Source organism: Oncorhynchus mykiss, chromosome 5 (assembly GCF_057628025.1).
Source record: "Oncorhynchus mykiss isolate SJ-2025 chromosome 5, ASM5762802v1, whole genome shotgun sequence".
NCBI classification, from domain to species: Eukaryota; Metazoa; Chordata; class Actinopteri; order Salmoniformes; family Salmonidae; genus Oncorhynchus; species Oncorhynchus mykiss.
The window spans coordinates 63,228,236-63,245,726 of NC_143026.1; the positions used below are offsets into that span (position 1 = coordinate 63,228,236).

General features: G+C 43.2%; 2 long non-coding RNA genes across 8 annotated transcripts in view; both read left to right on the top strand.

Moving 5' to 3' along the window:
• The window catches only part of LOC149983544 (uncharacterized), a 53,183-nt gene extending 50,492 nt beyond the window's left edge, over positions 1–2,691 (top strand). For all 7 annotated transcript variants that reach the window (XR_016496217.1, XR_016496219.1, XR_016496221.1 and 4 more), the window contains one exon: positions 2,143–2,691. This is a non-coding gene — a long non-coding RNA (uncharacterized LOC149983544). The remainder of the gene's footprint in view (positions 1–2,142) is intronic.
• Positions 1–17,491, top strand: part of LOC149983543 (uncharacterized) — a 246,593-nt gene that overhangs the window by 193,815 nt on the left and 35,287 nt on the right. The window lies entirely within an intron of this gene.

Below are 17,491 nucleotides of genomic sequence, written 5' to 3' on the forward strand. Positions count from 1 at the left end.
TTTGTTTTTTTGTTGTTGTAGGACCATACATTCTCTTTCAGAGGCATCCCACCATGTATCACACTTACGTGGACATTTCACATGTCATATGCTGTGCGTACATCTGGAGCAATATGTCAGCCCTATCTGTGTGGCATGTCCATGGCTGAGAACAGTCGTTAAACTGTCTGACCACATCACCACACTCAACCATCATCTAGCCCTCGTCCACTCTGCAACAACCAGGCTCACACCACAGGCCCAAGGCCAACAGCCCAGCTGCACTCACACACATCCAGCATATGCCACTCTCTCCATCTGCAGAGCCTTTTTCACTGAGCCGGCTGCCTTTTTCTCAATGCACCCTTCTTCTCACGCGAGCCTCGCAACTAGCTTGTATTCATGGCTGTTGTGGGGATGCAGAATTAGTATGCAACAGAGCAGACAGGCCTTCTGTTCTAATGGGGCAGAGCTGAGCAGCAGTCTAACGGGGGGGTTGAACAATACGTTCCCCCCTCCAGCCCCTCAACCCCGGCCTGTCCCAAACCTTAATGGGACATCAGACAGACAGGCTGCACTGAGCATGGAGCCCAGCAAGCCCCCCCATCCAGCTCTTCAGCCCTGGCCTGTCCCAAACCTTAATGGAACATCAGATAGACAGGCTGCATTGAGCATAGAGCCGAGCAAGCCCCCCCCCCTCTCCTTCTCCCTCTCCCATCTCCCCCCAAAATACACCTCCACCCCAACCCCCTCTAGCTCCATAGATGCACCCTCAGCCTCAGCCACCACCCAGGGCTATTGAGGGGGTCCTAGACACCCTCCACCCCTCAGCCAAACTATGCATAAATTAGGCTGGTGTCTCCGTGCAGTCAGCAGGTTGGGGTGCGCCACACCGGCTGTCTCCCAAGCTGGTCCCTCCAACTCCCCCACACTGCCTCTCCTCCCTCCCCTGCCCCCCTGTCTCTTCCTTCTCCCTCTCTCCCCTACCCCCACACCCCTGCCTCCCCTGCCACATATTTCCTCCCATGTCACCCCTGCCCCCTATCTCCCCTTCCTCCCCACCCCCAGTGTCTCCTCTATAGCCTCCACTGTATAATACCCTGATAAATCAGCCAGGCCTTCTGCTCCACCAGACCAGACCAGCTAGGTTATTGTTGACGTCTGTCTGGGATCTAGGATCTCCTGGTTGGGCTTTAATCACCGACAGAGCCTCTTCTCCTCTCCAGACCCCCACAGATGTTCTGCTAATAAAAGGAGGTTTTGTGGTATTAACACCATAGGACTATTTTGGGTTGAGCTCAGCTCAGTTCCGTGTAAGTGCCTTGACCATTTACTCGTTACGGGGAACGTATTGGTTATTTGGTCATTTTATAAAGGGTCTGGTGAGTTTGTGATATGATGTCCTGTATCTGTTTGGTCCTCTGCTCTCTTGTTGTCATTATACTGAAAAACTATTTTTATACTGAAACTAGATATCTGGCAGTATGTTTCAATGGTGTTACATCAGCGTTACATCAGATAATTTCTACCAAAGGTTAAGAGCCCAAATAGAACCCCCACATGCAGTCTCGTCATAGAGCTGAATGATAATTAGATGACTGTCCCAGACTCAGCATCCTCCCTCCATCCTCCTATGTGTTACATCAGCTATCGTAAGCTATCGTGACATCAGTTTATGACCATGCAGGGACCAATGTCTAAGACGAGTGTGTGTGTGTGTTTGGGAGCAGGGATTTGGGTCATTGTGTTTGTGTTTGTGTCTGGATCCTATTCCCAGAGGTAATATTGGTCTGGGGGGGGGGGGGGGGTTGGGGTGGCCCTCCCCCTATAGGCTGCAGGCGCTGGGGGTCAGCCGGTTTGCCCAGACAGGCCCTACTCTGACCCCTGACTGTCTGCAAGCTCAGGGGTCACCCTCAACGCTGATACAGACGGCAAATAAACACACATCCCCCCCAACCGGTAGTAAACAACAACAAAGCGTGGCTGGGGAGGGAAGGAGACAGAGATACACCACACAAGACAGCGCCATCTAGGGCTAGGCTGACACTGCACGCGTGTACATGATCTAAGGTCAGATAGTGCTTCCTCATCTTTAACCTGTCAGACCTTGTAGATCCTTTCATTGTCCTAATCAGCCTTTTATATTGTCTTGTGTCTTCTCAGATGCTGAGGTTACTATGGAGATGCAGTGGAAGCATCACGCATCATGTCCCGTGCAGACCAAACCAGACACACAGAGAATTAAAGCCGTTCACTGTAATAAAGGTCAATAGAAATACCCCACCACAGTCAAGAGGATTCAGTTCTCCAATCTACTGATTATCACCAAGTGTTTGTGTGGTCAGGTAAGTAGGAGTCTTAACAAGGGAAAGGTACATTTATAAGTGGTGGTTGAAAAGTAATACATTTTTTTGAATAGTTTCATTAGGTCTTAATGAAAGATTTTGAAACCAATTTTAGGGGGATATTGGTTGAGATCCCAAGGGATCCTTTGCCCGTTTCTATTTCAGAGTAAAGCTTTTAAATGTAAAATCCTTGATTTGCTGAAGTCTTTGTATGTGTTTGCACTGCAGCTTCATTCTCTTACCTACAATTTTCATATCATTGATCGTAATAACTATTTTTTATGTAAAAAATTAAAGACTGCTGCATGTTTTCAGTGTCTTGTGGTAAAAAAATAAAAATAAAGTGAACGTAATTGAAAAAAGAAAAGCTGCCTCAGTAGTTTTATTTTAGTTTTTCCATTTAAATTAATCAAATGAAATTGACCATACACTGCATATTGTAGGTACCGATGTTGGATTTTAATTTGAGACAGTTTGCTACAGCAAGAAAATAATGCTGCAGCAACAGGAAATTATTATGTGGATTATAATTGAACACAACATTTTTGTAGGGGTTGATACGTGTAATGTTAGGTCAAATCAAAGTGGAAACTACAAACTTTAGAAGCAGTGCAGGAAAATTCTCATCAACAAAAGAGTGATCAAATTAAGATCCTACATCTGTATACAATATGAACATGGGTAATTTCACACAGGAGGTCCAACATTTGCAACAGCTATTCAGATCATCTCAGAGTTATCCTGAAGGACCAGAAAGGAGAAAGTTAAACCAAGTGGCCTACGTCTTTGGTGCCAATTAGGTCCCTGTGTATGAGAGCAAAGGGGGTGTGGAAGGAAGCTGCTGGAGCGGAAGAAGGAGCCACACACAGGCCTTGTTTTTTGGTGATCACGCCTTCTATTGTTTTCCCACAACAGCCGGTTCATGCGATGCCCCAAAACCCCCAGTGCGCTTCAGTGCTCTGGCTGAAATGGGCTCTCTGTTCCCTGCACTGGGCTACCCGCCTAGCCCCTGCCTCGCCCTGACTGGTAATGACCTGAAATTAGGGCCAAGCCAGGAGGGGAGGCCCTGGGCCCTGGCCTGAAAGAAAGGAGGAGATTATCCCATTCTGCCCGGCCAGTCAGCAGTGGTGGTATTGACCAGAGCCCACCCAGGGAGAGTCCAGTGAGCTGTGAGATGGCCTGATATACATGCTTATTGAGCTGGACAGATTCCCTCACTCACCAGGGATAAACCCAACCGTACAAGACACTTTCTTAAACACTGCTCTGGAGATTATAGGAGTGACCCCCTCCCTGGGTGGAAACACACACAAACTGGGCAGACCTCACCCTATCCTCTGTCCAGACTACCATTGGGAGTTTGGCCAGGCTTCTCAATGTCGCTGTCCTGAGAGCCAAAAAGGGGTCATCAGGCCAAACGTGAAAAACACTCGGAAAGTATTTAGACCTCTTGCCTTTTTCCAAATTGTTTTACGTTACAGCCTTATTCTAAAATAGGTCAAATAAATGTTTTTCCTCGTCAATCTACACACAATACCCCATAATGACAAAGTGAAAACAGGTTTTTAGAATGTTTTGCAAATGTATAAAAACGAAAAAGAAGAAATACCTTATTTACGCAAGAATTCAGACCTTTTGAAATGAGACTCGAAATTGAGCTCAGGTCCATCCTGTTTCCACTGATCATCCTTGTTTCTACAACTTGGTAAATTCAGTTGATTGGACATGATTTGGAAAGGCACACACTTGTCTAAATAAGTTCCCACAGTTGACAGTGCATGTCAGAGCAAAAACCAAGCCGTGAGGTCAAAGGAATTGTCCATAGAGCTCTGAGACAGAATTGTGTGAACTGACGGCCACTCTGACAGAGCTCCAGAGTTCCTCTGTGGAGATGGGAGAACATTCCAGAAGGACAACCATCTCTGTAGCACTCCACCAATCAGACTTTATGTTAGAGTGGCCAGACGGAAGTCACTCCTCAGTAAAAGGCACATAACAGCACGCTTGGAGTTTGCCAAAAGGCACCAAAAGGACTCTCAGACCAGGAGAAACAAGATTCTCTGGATGCCAAGTCTGACGGAAACCTTTTTTATTTTTTATTTCACCTTCATTTAACCAGGGAGGCCAGCTGAGAACAAGTTCTCATTTACAACTGCGACCTGGCCAAGATAAAGCAAAGCAGTGCGACAAAAACAACACAGTTACCAATGGGATAAACAAACGTACTGTACAGTCAATAACACAATAGAAAAATCTGTATACAGTGTGTGCAAATTAAGTAAGGACGTAAGGCAATAAATAGGCCAATAGTGGTGAAGTAATTACAATTTAGAAATTAACACTGGAGTGATATGTGTGCAGATGAGGATGTGCAAGTAGAAATACTGTTATGCAGAAAAATAAAAACAAATATGGGGATGAGGTAGGTAGTTGGTTGGATGGGCTATTTACAGATGGGCTGTGTACAGCTGCAGCTATCTGACTGAGCTGCTCTGACAGCTGACGCTTAAAGTTAGTGAGGGAGATATGTGTCCAACTTCAGTGATTTTTGCAATTGGTTCCAGTCATTGGCAGCAGAGAACTGGAAGGAAAGGGGGCCAAAGGAGGTGTTGGCTTTGGGGATGACCAGTGAAATATACCTTCTGGAGCACGTGCTACGGGTGGGTGTTGCTATGGTGACCAGTGAGCTGAGATAAGGCAGAGCTTTACCTAGCAAAGACTTATAGATGACCTGGAGCCAGTGGGTTTGGCGACGAATATGTAGCGAGGACCAGCCAACGAGAGCATACAGGTCGCAGTGGTGGGTAGTATATGGGGCTTTGGTGACAAAATGGGATGGCACTGTGATAGACTGAATCCAATTTACTGAGTAGAGTGTTGGAGGCTATTTTGTAAATGACATTGCCCAAGTCAAGGATCGGTAGGATAATCCGTTTTACGAGGGTATGTTTGGCAGCATGAGTGAAGGATGCTTTGTTGTGAAATAGGAAGCCGATTCTAGACTTAACTTTGTATTGGAGATGCTTAATGTGAGTCTGGAAGGAGAGTTTACAGTCTAGCTAGACACCTAGGTATTTATAGTTGTCTACATATTCTAAGTCAGAACCGTCCAGAGCAGTGATGCTAGTCGGGCAGGCGGGTGCGCCAGCGATCGGTTGAAGAGAATGCATTTCGTTTAACTAGCACATAAGAGCAGTTGGATGCCACGGAAGGAGTGTTGTATGGTGTTGAAGCTAGTTTGGAGGTTTGTTAAAACAGTGTCCAAAGAAGGGCCAGATGTATACAGAAAAGTGTCGTCTGCGTAGAGGTGGATCAAGGAATCACCCGCAGCAAGAGCGACATCATTGATATATACAGAAAAAGGAGTCGGCCCGAGATTTGAACCCTGTGGCACCCCCATAGAGACTGCCAGTGGTCCAGACAACAGGCCCTCTGAGTTGACACACTGAACTCTATCTGAGAAGTAGTTAGTGAACCAGGCAAGGCAGTCATTAGAGAAACCAAGGCTGCTGAGTCTGCCGATAAGAATACGGTGTTTGACAGAGTCAAAAGCCTTGGCCAGGTCGATGAAGATGGCTGCACAGTACTGTCTTTTATCTATGGTGGTTATGATATCGTTTAGGCACAACCTGGCACAATCCTTACGGTGAAGCATGGTGGTGGCAGCATCATGCTGTGGGGATGTTTTTCAGCGGCAGGGACTAGGAGACTAGTCATGATTGAGGGAAAGATGAATGGAGCAAAGTACAGAGAGATCCTTGATGAACACTTGCTCCAGAACGCTCAGGATCTCAGACTGGGCAAATGTTCACCTTCCAACAGGACATCAACCCTAAGCACACAGCCAAGACAACACAGGAGTGCCTTTGGGACAAGTCTCTGAATGTCTTTGAGTGGCTCAGCCAGAGCCCAGACTTGAACCTGATCTAACATCTCTGGAGAGACCTGAACATTTCTGTGCATCGACGATCCTTATCCAACCTGACAGAGCTTGAAGGGATCTGCAGAGAAGAATGGGAGAAACTCCCCAAATACAGGTGTGCCAATTTTGTAGTGCCATACCCAAGAAGACTCAAGGCTGTAATCGCTGCCAAAGATGCGTCAACAAAGTACTGAGGAAAGGGTCTGAATACCGTTTTATAAATTTCTATTCAATTTGCAAACTTTTCTAAAAAACTGTTTTTGCTTTGTCATTATGGGGTATTGTGTGTAGGGGCTCTGCACCTAATACCATTTAATCAATTTTAGAATAAGGCTGTAACGTAACAAAATGTGGAAATAGTCAAAGGGTCTGAATACTTTCTGCACTGTTTTGGCATTTGCTGTATCGCGTCACATGGTGAGGGAATTAAAACTCAACCCTAGGTCAACACTCTCCACTATAGTTCTGAGGTCTCTTGGCAACAGGTTTTATTTTCCATCTAGTGATAAAGTGGATGTTGGCAAACTTTAAGGGGAGTCGACTATTTTATTGAAGTATATTCAAGATATTTTGACTGTGGTTCTAGAAAACCTTTAGGCCTATTTGTTTATTGTAAGGGATGGCAGGTTGCCTAGCAGTTAAGAGCGTTAGACCAGTAAATGGCTTAAATGTATTTCATATGTTATATTCAGATGAACGGTACATTTCAGTGACGCCACAGTTACACTAAACACTCCAGAGGTTTTTGCCATGCAAAGTCTGCAAATTACTTATACCACAAAGACCCAACATTGATGTCTGTCCCTGGATTACAATTGCTGTATGTTTGAGTTGTTTTAACATTTATTGTGAGTCATATCTCCCTAATGTGGAAAAATCTAAATTCCATAATTCTCTATTTTTTTCTATGAATTTCACCTACCTGGACCGCAAAATGTGCGACCAGACAACCCCTGTGAACGAAATCTCCTCAACCAAATGTTGTATTCTATTTGAATTAATTTCCCCATTATTTTCCCATTTACTATGGTGTATCATATGCACTGATCCTATAGCTGCTACTGACACAAGAATGACATTCTATGACAGCAATCAGTCCCTCCCTGTAGGAAAGTAAAAGTAGAGTCCTATAGACTCTAATCAAAGGGATAGAGGTCGGCCATTGTCCTTTAATTGAGGCACTGTTGGTCAGTTGGTAGTGGTAGTTTGTTTTGTAGGCAAAGTGTGGTGCCTAACAACCCCAAACATTACTGACACAAAGGACCTTTACAATGACAGAGCAGTATACAATGCATGCCTATGTCATTCATTACCAGTTACAGCAAATAAAAGAGTCAAAAGAATAACACAGGGAACTTTATTTAACAATTTCCTTTAACATAAGTCTTTTTTACAAGATCCTATCAATGATTAGATTAAATATTATTCAACATGAACGGCAATTCCTCTTTTTTATTGGAATCATGTATGCGATATTCAGAGTATTAAAAGGAATCATGTATGCTATATTCAGAGTATTAAAAGGAATCATGTATGCTATATTCAGAGTATTAAAATGAATCATGTATGCTATATTCAGAGTATTAAAATGAATCATGTATGCTATATTCAGAGTATTAAAAGGAATCATGTATGCTATATTCAGAGTATTAAAAGGAATCATGTATGCTATATTCAGAGTATTAAAATGAATCATGTATGCTATATTCAGAGTATTAAAAGGAATCATGTATGCTATATTCAGAGTATTAAAATTAATCATGTATGCTATATTCAGAGTATTAAAAGGAATCATGTATGCTATATTCAGAGTATTAAAATGAATCATGTATGCTATATTCAGAGTATTAAAATGAATCATGTATGCTATATTCAGAGTATTAAAATGAATCATGTATGCTATATTCAGAGTATTAAAATGAATCATGTATGCGATATTCAGAGTATTAAAATGAATCATGTATGCGATATTCAGAGTATTAAAATGAATCATGTATGCTATATTCAGAGTATTAAAAGGAATCATGTATGCTATATTCAGAGTATTAAAAGGAATCATGTATGCTATATTCAGAGTATTAAAATGAATCATGTATGCTATATTCAGAGTATTAAAAGGAATCATGTATGCTATATTCAGAGTATTAAAATGAATCATGTATGCTATATTCAGAGTATTAAAAGGAATCATGTATGCTATATTCAGAGTATTAAAAGGAATCATGTATGCTATATTCAGAGTATTAAAATGAATCATGTATGCTATATTCAGAGTATTAAAAGGAATCGTGTATGCTATATTCAGAGTATTAAAAGGAATCATGTATGCGATATTCAGAGTATTAAAAGGAATCATGTATGCTATATTCAGACTATTGGAGGGAAAAGGAGGCTAAATGCTCAGGTACAGAAAATTCCTTTAATTTTGACTGAAAAATATACTATTAAATATTTTCAAAATGTATATTCATGAAGTTTATGAGTAGGAAATGCATCACATCTAAATGTATGTCATAATGCTCCTCAAATACAAATATGTATATCTCAGAAAAGTGAATTAACAGTTTCCAATTGCCACATGTTGTTGCCTTAGATATGGGTCATGCCATGTTTCCTGTGTATTTCTGTTTGGATAATAAGTGCTAATTTTGAGCCTCCATTTTCTTTGTACACCTGCCTCTGATTGGTTGAATTAGCAACACATGCTCACATGACTGATCTCTGTACATGTATAATAAAGCAACATGTTTTTTGCAGGATCCCTTTAAAACTGTATGAATATAAACATGGAATAATGAATTAACCAGAGGAATTAAAGAATAATCTAATTACAAAATTACATTGTAAGGAAACAGATCATTCTCTCTACTGTCAGTTATCAATTACTAACACCACATGTACTTCATCTGTTTCAAAGTAAAGTGTTTTTTTTGTGTGTGTGTGTGTGTGGGGGGGTTGTGTGTTGTATCATTTTCAAGTTGAATTGACACATTATACAACCATGTAGCTGTTTTTTAAGCCATGAGATGTTGGCATAATAGCCACAGTGTATTGTGGTTTCACAGATAAAATGACACTGTCATGTTTATAATTACAGAATAGAGGAGAGGCCCTGGTTCTTTAGGGGACGTTATCCCATTCTGCCCAGCCAGGGTATTTTTATTTGTGTGTTTAGTTTTTAGTGCACTGATAGAATCAAAATAGTTTTTTGGCCTTCCCAATAGAAGTGTTCTTCAAATGGTTCTGTGGACAGCCAAGAAACCCTTTTTGGTTCTAGACGGCAACTTTTGAGTGCAGGATACGTGCTCCTCATGTGAATACGTGCTCACAGAAAAGTGATTTCCTTCCCTGCAAAAATGTCCCATGTTCATGACAAACAGACTGGCATCTGTACAAACCTTTGTAATCTTTATCAAAACTGCTATTTAAAACACCACACAATGGACTCATTATGGATCAAAATGAAGTGCCTCGCACAGTAATTGTGTATATATTTATTAACACCGCGTATACTAAACATTGAGTTGAATATACCTTCCTAATATTTAGTTGCGCCACCTAGTTTGCCCTCAGAACAGGCTCAATTTGTCAGGGCATGGACTCCAGTTGTCAAAAGCCTTCCACAGGGATACTGGCCCATTTTGACTCTAATTTCTCCCACAGTTGTGTCAAGTTGGCTGGTGGACCATTCTTGATACACACAGGAAACTGTTGAGCATGAAAATCCCAGCAGGGTTGTAGTTCTTGACACACACCGGTGTGCCTGGCATCTACTACCATACCCCGTTCAAAAGCACTTACATTTTTTTGTCTTGTCTCTTGGCGGAGGGAACGCAACACCCTGCTACAACTCAACTCCCCGTGGAGCGAAAAAGGTATGTGGTCGGACGAAAAGACGAGGGGCAGAGAAAAATACAGTTTACAGGGATTTTATTATTCCTTAACACGGTAAGGTGGGGAAAAGGGGCTGGACGGAACCAAAGCAAAAAAAGTATAAGATAAAGAGTCCTCTCTCCTACCTTACCTGCACACCAACTCATTCCCTAATCTTATCACCTCCTGGTGCACTAACCAAAATACATGGGGTGGTCCACCCAGGTCTTACCTAGTGTACATAGACAGTAAATACTACAGGTTATGTATACCCGCAAGCCTCTTGCCTAAACACTCAAGGTGATTCCCCCCCAGAACAAATAAAACAGTTTTTAAATTAAAGTAAACCATTTCAATAATCAAAAACACTAAGTCCTATTGGCATACACATACCTCAGAAACAGCAGCTACAAAACACTTTCAACAAAACTTTCACTGACCAATAACTAACACAGGATATCAGACACTCCCTCCTCCTGACAAAGGAACACTGGCTTTTATCCAGCTGTAGACGGAGTTGGTAATTGAAGACAGCTGTTTCCCCTGACGAGAGGGAGGGTTCAGAGCTCCAATCATCGATGGGGCCGACCAATCAGCTGCTTGAGGAATCCAGAATTCCATTTCCTGAAATACGCACACACATACAAGCCCACACCAACACAGAAACTGGGGAACGTAACACCCTCTGAATGGCACACATACACAATCCATGGCTCAATTGTCTGAAGGTGTAAAAATCCTTCTTTAACCTCCCCTTTATCCACACTGTTTGAAGTGGATTTAACAAGTGATATCAAAAAGGATAATAGCTTTCACCTGGATTCACTCACTGCCAGCTTCAGGGTAAATTACACTGATATCAATTTGTGGTCATATGCAAGAAAATCTGTCTATTTTGTTTCCAGACCAGGACACAGCTTTCCATCGAAAACAATTCTGTTCCTTACTTCCTTCATGTTTTTATAGTACAAGTTAATTTACTGAATACATTTTATCACTCATGATTTTGAAAATGTTTAAATTATTACAATCCCAAATCTTATATTGTGAAGTTGTACTGAATACATTTCATTTCCTGTGCTGTTATTTCTATTTTCATGGGGGGTAATTCTGTGTACTAGCTACTGTATCTATGGGACTGCTCTGAGTTCAGGGGTCACCTCCCTAACTCTATGGACTTGTTGGCCCAGACAACTAATGAAAAGAACAAGCTCAGCCCAGAGGCTGCAAGGATGTGCAAGGAGGTGCAAGTGGGGTGCAGGAGAGGGACAAGAGGGGCTCGAGGAGTGTGAACTGGGGGATGGGGGTGTGTTCAGGAAAGTCTGAGAACTTGGAGGCACAGTTTGTCATGCTAACCATGAAGCTATTGAATATGGACGCAGGGAGCAGAAGGTTCACAGGACCCTGGCTTTTCTCATGCAAAGTCTGTCCGACGCACCGACCATCCCCCTTGGAAAATACATAGCTGTTTAAAATGAGCCCCGTCTTAATGCAGTAGGCAGGGCAGAGCCCCACACATTGCTGAGGAGTCCGCCTCTGTCTATATTCTGTGTCCACGGCATGTCAACAGAGACACAGGGGTATGTGGGGAAACAATGGTGCACCAACATTTCATAGTAGAGTAGAGTCTGGAGGGGAGAGTGACTGAAAGGAGAGAGGGAGAGAGACTGGGAGGGAAGGGAGAGAGACTGGGAGGGAAGGGAGAGAGACTGGGAGGGAAAGGAGAGAGACTGGGAGGGAAGGGAGAGAGACTGGGAGGGAAAGGAGAGAGACTGGGAGGGAAAGGAGAGAGACTGGGAGGGAAGGGAGAGAGACTGGGAGGGAAAGGAGAGAGACTGGCAGGGAAAGGAGAAAGACTGGGAGGGAAAGGAGAGAGACTGGGAGGGAAGGGAGAGAGATTGGGAGGGAAGGGAGAGAGACTGGGAGGGAAAGGAGAGAGACTGGGAGGGAAGGGAGAGAGACTGGGAGGGAAAGGAGAGAGACTGGGAGGGAAGGGAGAGAGACTGGGAGGGAAAGGAGAGAGACTGGGAGGGAAGGGAGAGAGACTGGGAGGGAAAGGAGAGAGACTGGGAGGAAAGGGAGAGAGACTGGGAGGGAAGGGAGAGAGACTGGGAGGGAAAGGAGAGAGACTGGGAGGGAAGGGAGAGAGACTGGGAGGGAAAGGAGAGAGACTGGGAGGAAAGGGAGAGAGACTGGGAGGGAAGGGAGAGAGACTGGGAGGGAAAGGAGAGAGACTGGGAGGGAAGGGAGAGAGACTGGGAGGGAAAGGAGAGAGACTGGGAGGGAAGGGAGAGAGACTGGGAGGGAAGGGAGGAAGACTGGGAGGGAAGGGAGAGAGACTGGCAGGGAAGGGAGAGAGACTGGCAAGGAAAGGAGAGAGACTGGGAGGGAAGGGAGAGAGACTGGGAGGGAAGGGAGAGCGACTGGGAGGGAAGGGAGAGAGACTGGCAGGGAAAGGAGAGAGACTGGGAGGGAAAGGAGAGAGACTGGGAGGGAAGGGAGAGAGACTGGGAGGGAAGGGAGAGAGACTGGCAAGGAAAGGAGTGAGACTGGGAGGGAAGGGAGAGGAGGGAAGTGAGATCAGATGCAAAGCTACTCCATCAACAGCAAATGTACGAGTGGGAATGAATGCATTTCAACTCATTCTGTTTCCTTTACGCCAACGCCACACAGCTAAAGCATGTGTTGAACTTTTCATTCCCTAGCCATGCACCCCAACATCTTTTCTTATTGTTTTCTTTTACCCCTCCCCCTCCTGCAGTAGCCTCAATGATCTGAGCGTCATGAAATTGTTGCATTTTATTGTGATATAATAAAAGCGTTATTTTCTTTCCCAACATTTATTTATTTATCTCAAGCACAATACTGAATTAAAAACGGGACTTTACATTTTTTACGCAATCTGAAATATGAAATATACTCTGAATGTTCAAAACCTTCACAACCTCAATCCTAATATTGGTTTGCAACCCCTTTTCCCATCAGAACAGCCTCAATTCGTCGGCCATGGACTCTACAAGGTGTCGAAAGCGTTCCATAGAGATGCCGGGCCCATGCTGACTCCCATGCTTCCCACAGTTGTGTCAAGTTGACCGGATGTTCTTTGGGTGGTGGACCATTCTTGATATACAACCAGCAGCGTTGCAGTTCTTGACACACTCAATCCAGTGCGCCTGGCACCTACTATCGTAGTCCGTTCAAAGGCACTTAAATATTTTGTCTTGCCCATTCACCCTCTGAATGGCACACACACACAATCCATGTCTCAATTGTCTCAAGGCTTAAAAATCCTTCCTTAACCTGTCTCCTCCCCTTCATCTACACTGACTGAAGTGGATTTAACAAGTGACATCAATAAGGGATCATAGCTTTCATCTGGATTCACCTGATCAGTCTATGTCATGGAAAGAGGAGGTGTTCCTAATGTTTTGTACACTCAGTGTTGGTTTTCCATTGGTGGAGTGTCATTGAAGTATATGGAGCAGCTGCAGTCTCCTCTCTGCTTTCTGTTTTCTCTTCTCATTCTTAAGGCTCTGTGGATCTGCAACTCATTTGCTCTTAGTCCAGTGGATGTCAGGATTAAACAGATGTAGTTACATGTTAAATGTCTTCTATGGGGAAAATGTCATTTCTATTAAACATTCAAATTCAAGAACTACATTTATTTTCATTAGTATTCACATTCTTACTATGAAAATAGACATACTTCCACTAAGGGCTTCAAGTTTAAGTTGGAATTTGGAATAGGAGCCCTATTGAAGTGTGTGTGTTTGCGTTTGCGTGTGTTTGCGTGTGTGTGCATGTGCGCGTGACAGAGGGAGATGAGAGAAAAAGGGAGAGAAAGAGAGAGAGAGAAATAAAAATGTAGAGAGTGAGTGGGGGTATATAACTAGATTTATGTGTGCCTAGTTCTAGACCAGTGAGGGAGTTTCCATTTGTGAGCGTGACCCCTCCCCTGCACTTGGAACAGCAGTATGGAGGCTGTATTTGATTGAGTGAAGCCCAGTGCAGCCTGAACACTCCCTCTAATGGAAGTATTGAGCCCAGCAGCTCCGTAATGCAGTGACCTCAGTGCTTTTACAACGCTGCCAGCCGATAAGTGGCAATATGCTGTATCTTATAGAATTAACAAGACTGAGGTAGGGAGAGTGGGCTGGGGCTGAGGTGGGGGAGGCGACATCTTATAGCACTTGAGAATATCGCCTGTATGAATGAAGGGATTTATCCCACATTCTTGACTGAGACTTTATTGTCTTGTGCATTTTGATTTGATATTTTTTTCTCACTGTCCTTCTTGATGTTTAAGAGGTTTTTCCTGGCTTCCTTTACAAGGCTATTTATGTTCCCCATAACGTTTTTCGACGCGTTTATTAATGCTGTGGAATGTATGAAAGCTACTGTAGGAGTGGCCGTTGCTTTTGAACCTGACAGTGGCTGGCTATCAAAGTGACTGCACAGGATTTTACCCAGCATGCCTTTACAGTGCCACAGGGTTGTCTGTCTCCACTGATGGGCAGCCATATTCGACCTCTCTACTGAGGCTCTACGCTCTGGGTATAGGCTCAAAGTTAACAATACGCTGTTTCACATTGCTCCATTTTGCATTGTATCCCTACATGTCTATACCTGGTAATGTAGCATGTGTCAAAATACGACTGCATTTTCAAGGGAGCGCAGTGGACCCAATGCACCCTCATCCGGAAAGGCACCCACAGCCGTTGTATTATTCGGTGGGAAACGATATTAACCAGACATGTTTCCTCTGTCTTGACACATTCAAATCAGATGCATTTCCAAGCAGCTTTTATTCCTGCATACCTCCCAGTATAACCTCCTCACCTCTCCCACACAGCCATGGGATATGAAGGGAGAGGGAATCGGGGTGCGGATGTGTGAACCATCATTGTTTGCTGCCTGCGTTCCAGGGCTGGATAGCAAATGATTCATGCATGATTTGAATAAATGCAAATTCGGCGGTCTCCTTTCTGGCACAGTTACAGGTACCTATGGCAACCGCGCCTCCACCAAGCATCCCTGTCCCCGCCCCACTCTCACAATCCCAGGCCCCCTCCGCCCATTTTATTGCCTGGTTCTGTTGTTTAGATTGTGGCGATACCAGGGTGGCTGCTCACTGCAGGGTGGCAAGGTATCCCAGAATTCACAGTCAAGGTCAAGGGCAGAAGGAGGGAGGCAGGGAGGCAGAGAGGTAGGGAGGCAGAGAGGTAGGAATGCAGAGAGGCAGGGAGGGATAGAGACAGAGTCCTCTCTCCAGCCAAGCGGTCGGTCAGTCAGTCTGTCAGGCTGCAGCAGACACCCAGGCTTACACCCACTGGTGTATATCATTGACTGGAGGGGTGAGGTGGCGCCATCGCTCCACATTGGCCACAGTATCATCTCAACCATACTTTGAGGATCACAGCACATGCGCAGTCCATTTAGTGGACCGACTGAGGCAATACCACTCCTCTCATCTTTTGAAACCCGTGGCCAAAGCACACTGAAGCAAATGCATTTGCTGAATAAAAGATTCCGAGATAACGCAGAAGGTGAAGGTATACTTTTTTGGGCTGGAATTTGCCTGGTAATTTAAGGGACTACTACAATTGTTGTTTTAAATGTAGTTTAAAAAAATCTATTTCTAAAATGAATTGAGATATCTGCAATGGTTATCTGTGCTTGTGAGGCAGGTATGCCCTTAAGTGCAGCGTCAGTTCAGTTCAGCTCTGACATTGTGACACCTCACAGGTTGACTTATAATTGCTAAGCTTTGGTATAAAGCTTTAGGGAATAAAAACATTTATATCAAAGAAAGAACTCAAGGTTGAAAGTCTCTATGAAATGATGCATGACTCGGCTGAACTGCAGTTTTTCTGTGTAACTACAAAGACTGGAATGGGTTTGAGCCCAATTACGATGTTCTAAAAAATAAAAAATAGAACGTATCTTTTGAAGACGCGTAAGATATTTTCATGATATTTATTCAGCCACTGTGGTCCGTTGCCATAGTGATATCAAGAGCTTGGGACTATAAGGTTCTATCTGCAAAAAGATGATTCTCAGACAATTGGCTTTAAAGTACAGAACCCTCATCAGTTTGAAAGGTGTCAGCAATTTTCTTTATCTTGTGTTCTTTTGAACTTATCAACATGAATTGGGGGTATTTAGAGTACTACAAAGGTAAAGAACATTGAACAGAAAAAGTCTGTGTCAATAACTAAATGTTGCCAAAAATTCTTTATAGAACCTCATAGTCCCAATCTCTCAATATGTAGAATAACCAAACAGTATCTTTTTTTTTTTTTTTTTACTGCACTGCAGTTTTGCATTGTAAGTTTACTTTTATTCCATATATTTGCATATTTCAAGACGTGGCATATGAGGGTGTGACTGGACCATACCCAATGGACTGGACCATACTTTTCTCATCAATCATTTTGAAAAAAAACTTTGAGGTAAAAACTGTAACTCAATTGATTCTTCATCGTTGAGACAGTGGATGAATCAAATGCACTATTATTTAAATATTGAACAAATTTGGGCTACAGAGAGAAACATAATAGCGTAATTTGAGGCCATATGGCATTGTGTTACAAGCACTGGAAAGGTCCAGGGGATGAAGGATGAGTGGGAGTGTGGTTGCGAGACATACGTGATGTGTATTGTTGGGGTAGGAACAGGTGGGTCTGAGCAGGTGTGATGTCATTGATGTTTGAGTCTGTTTATAGTCTTTTGTTTATGTATGTTTTATATTGTTAGAAAATACAATTTTACAACAAAAAATAAAAAAATATTTGCACTGCACACTGGTGGGTGTAGAAACGTGTATAAAGGTCTAATTTGAGTAATAACAATGATCCTACTAAAACCCCACAGTGACCAGTGTGAAGGTCAAACTCAGGGCAGGCAGGCAGGTTGTGATCAGAGACTGAACTAACTAACTACTGCCATCTAGTGATACTTTACATCAACCTACTGCCTATGGCTCCAATGCCACAATCAGAGGTCAAGTCAACATATAACGAACAATGGTACTTTCTAATGATTTGCTAATGAAAAACTACAATTACTTTAATATTATTTTCCATTTGGACAGTTATTTCAGGTCAACAAATTATGACTTGACTTCCAGTCTATCAGATAATAAAATGTATCGGTGTTCTGCACATGCCGTGTGCCGTTTCAGCCACAGCTTTCAGTTTGCTGAACACTTGGCTCCACCTTGTGGACAAATGGAGATATTGTTTTGTGTTACGAAAATACGTATATTTCATGCACGGTTGTGATTAAATCAAATCAAGTTTTATTAGTCAAACGTGCCGAATACAACAGGTGTAGTAGACCTTACAGTGCTTACTTACAAGCCTCTAACCAA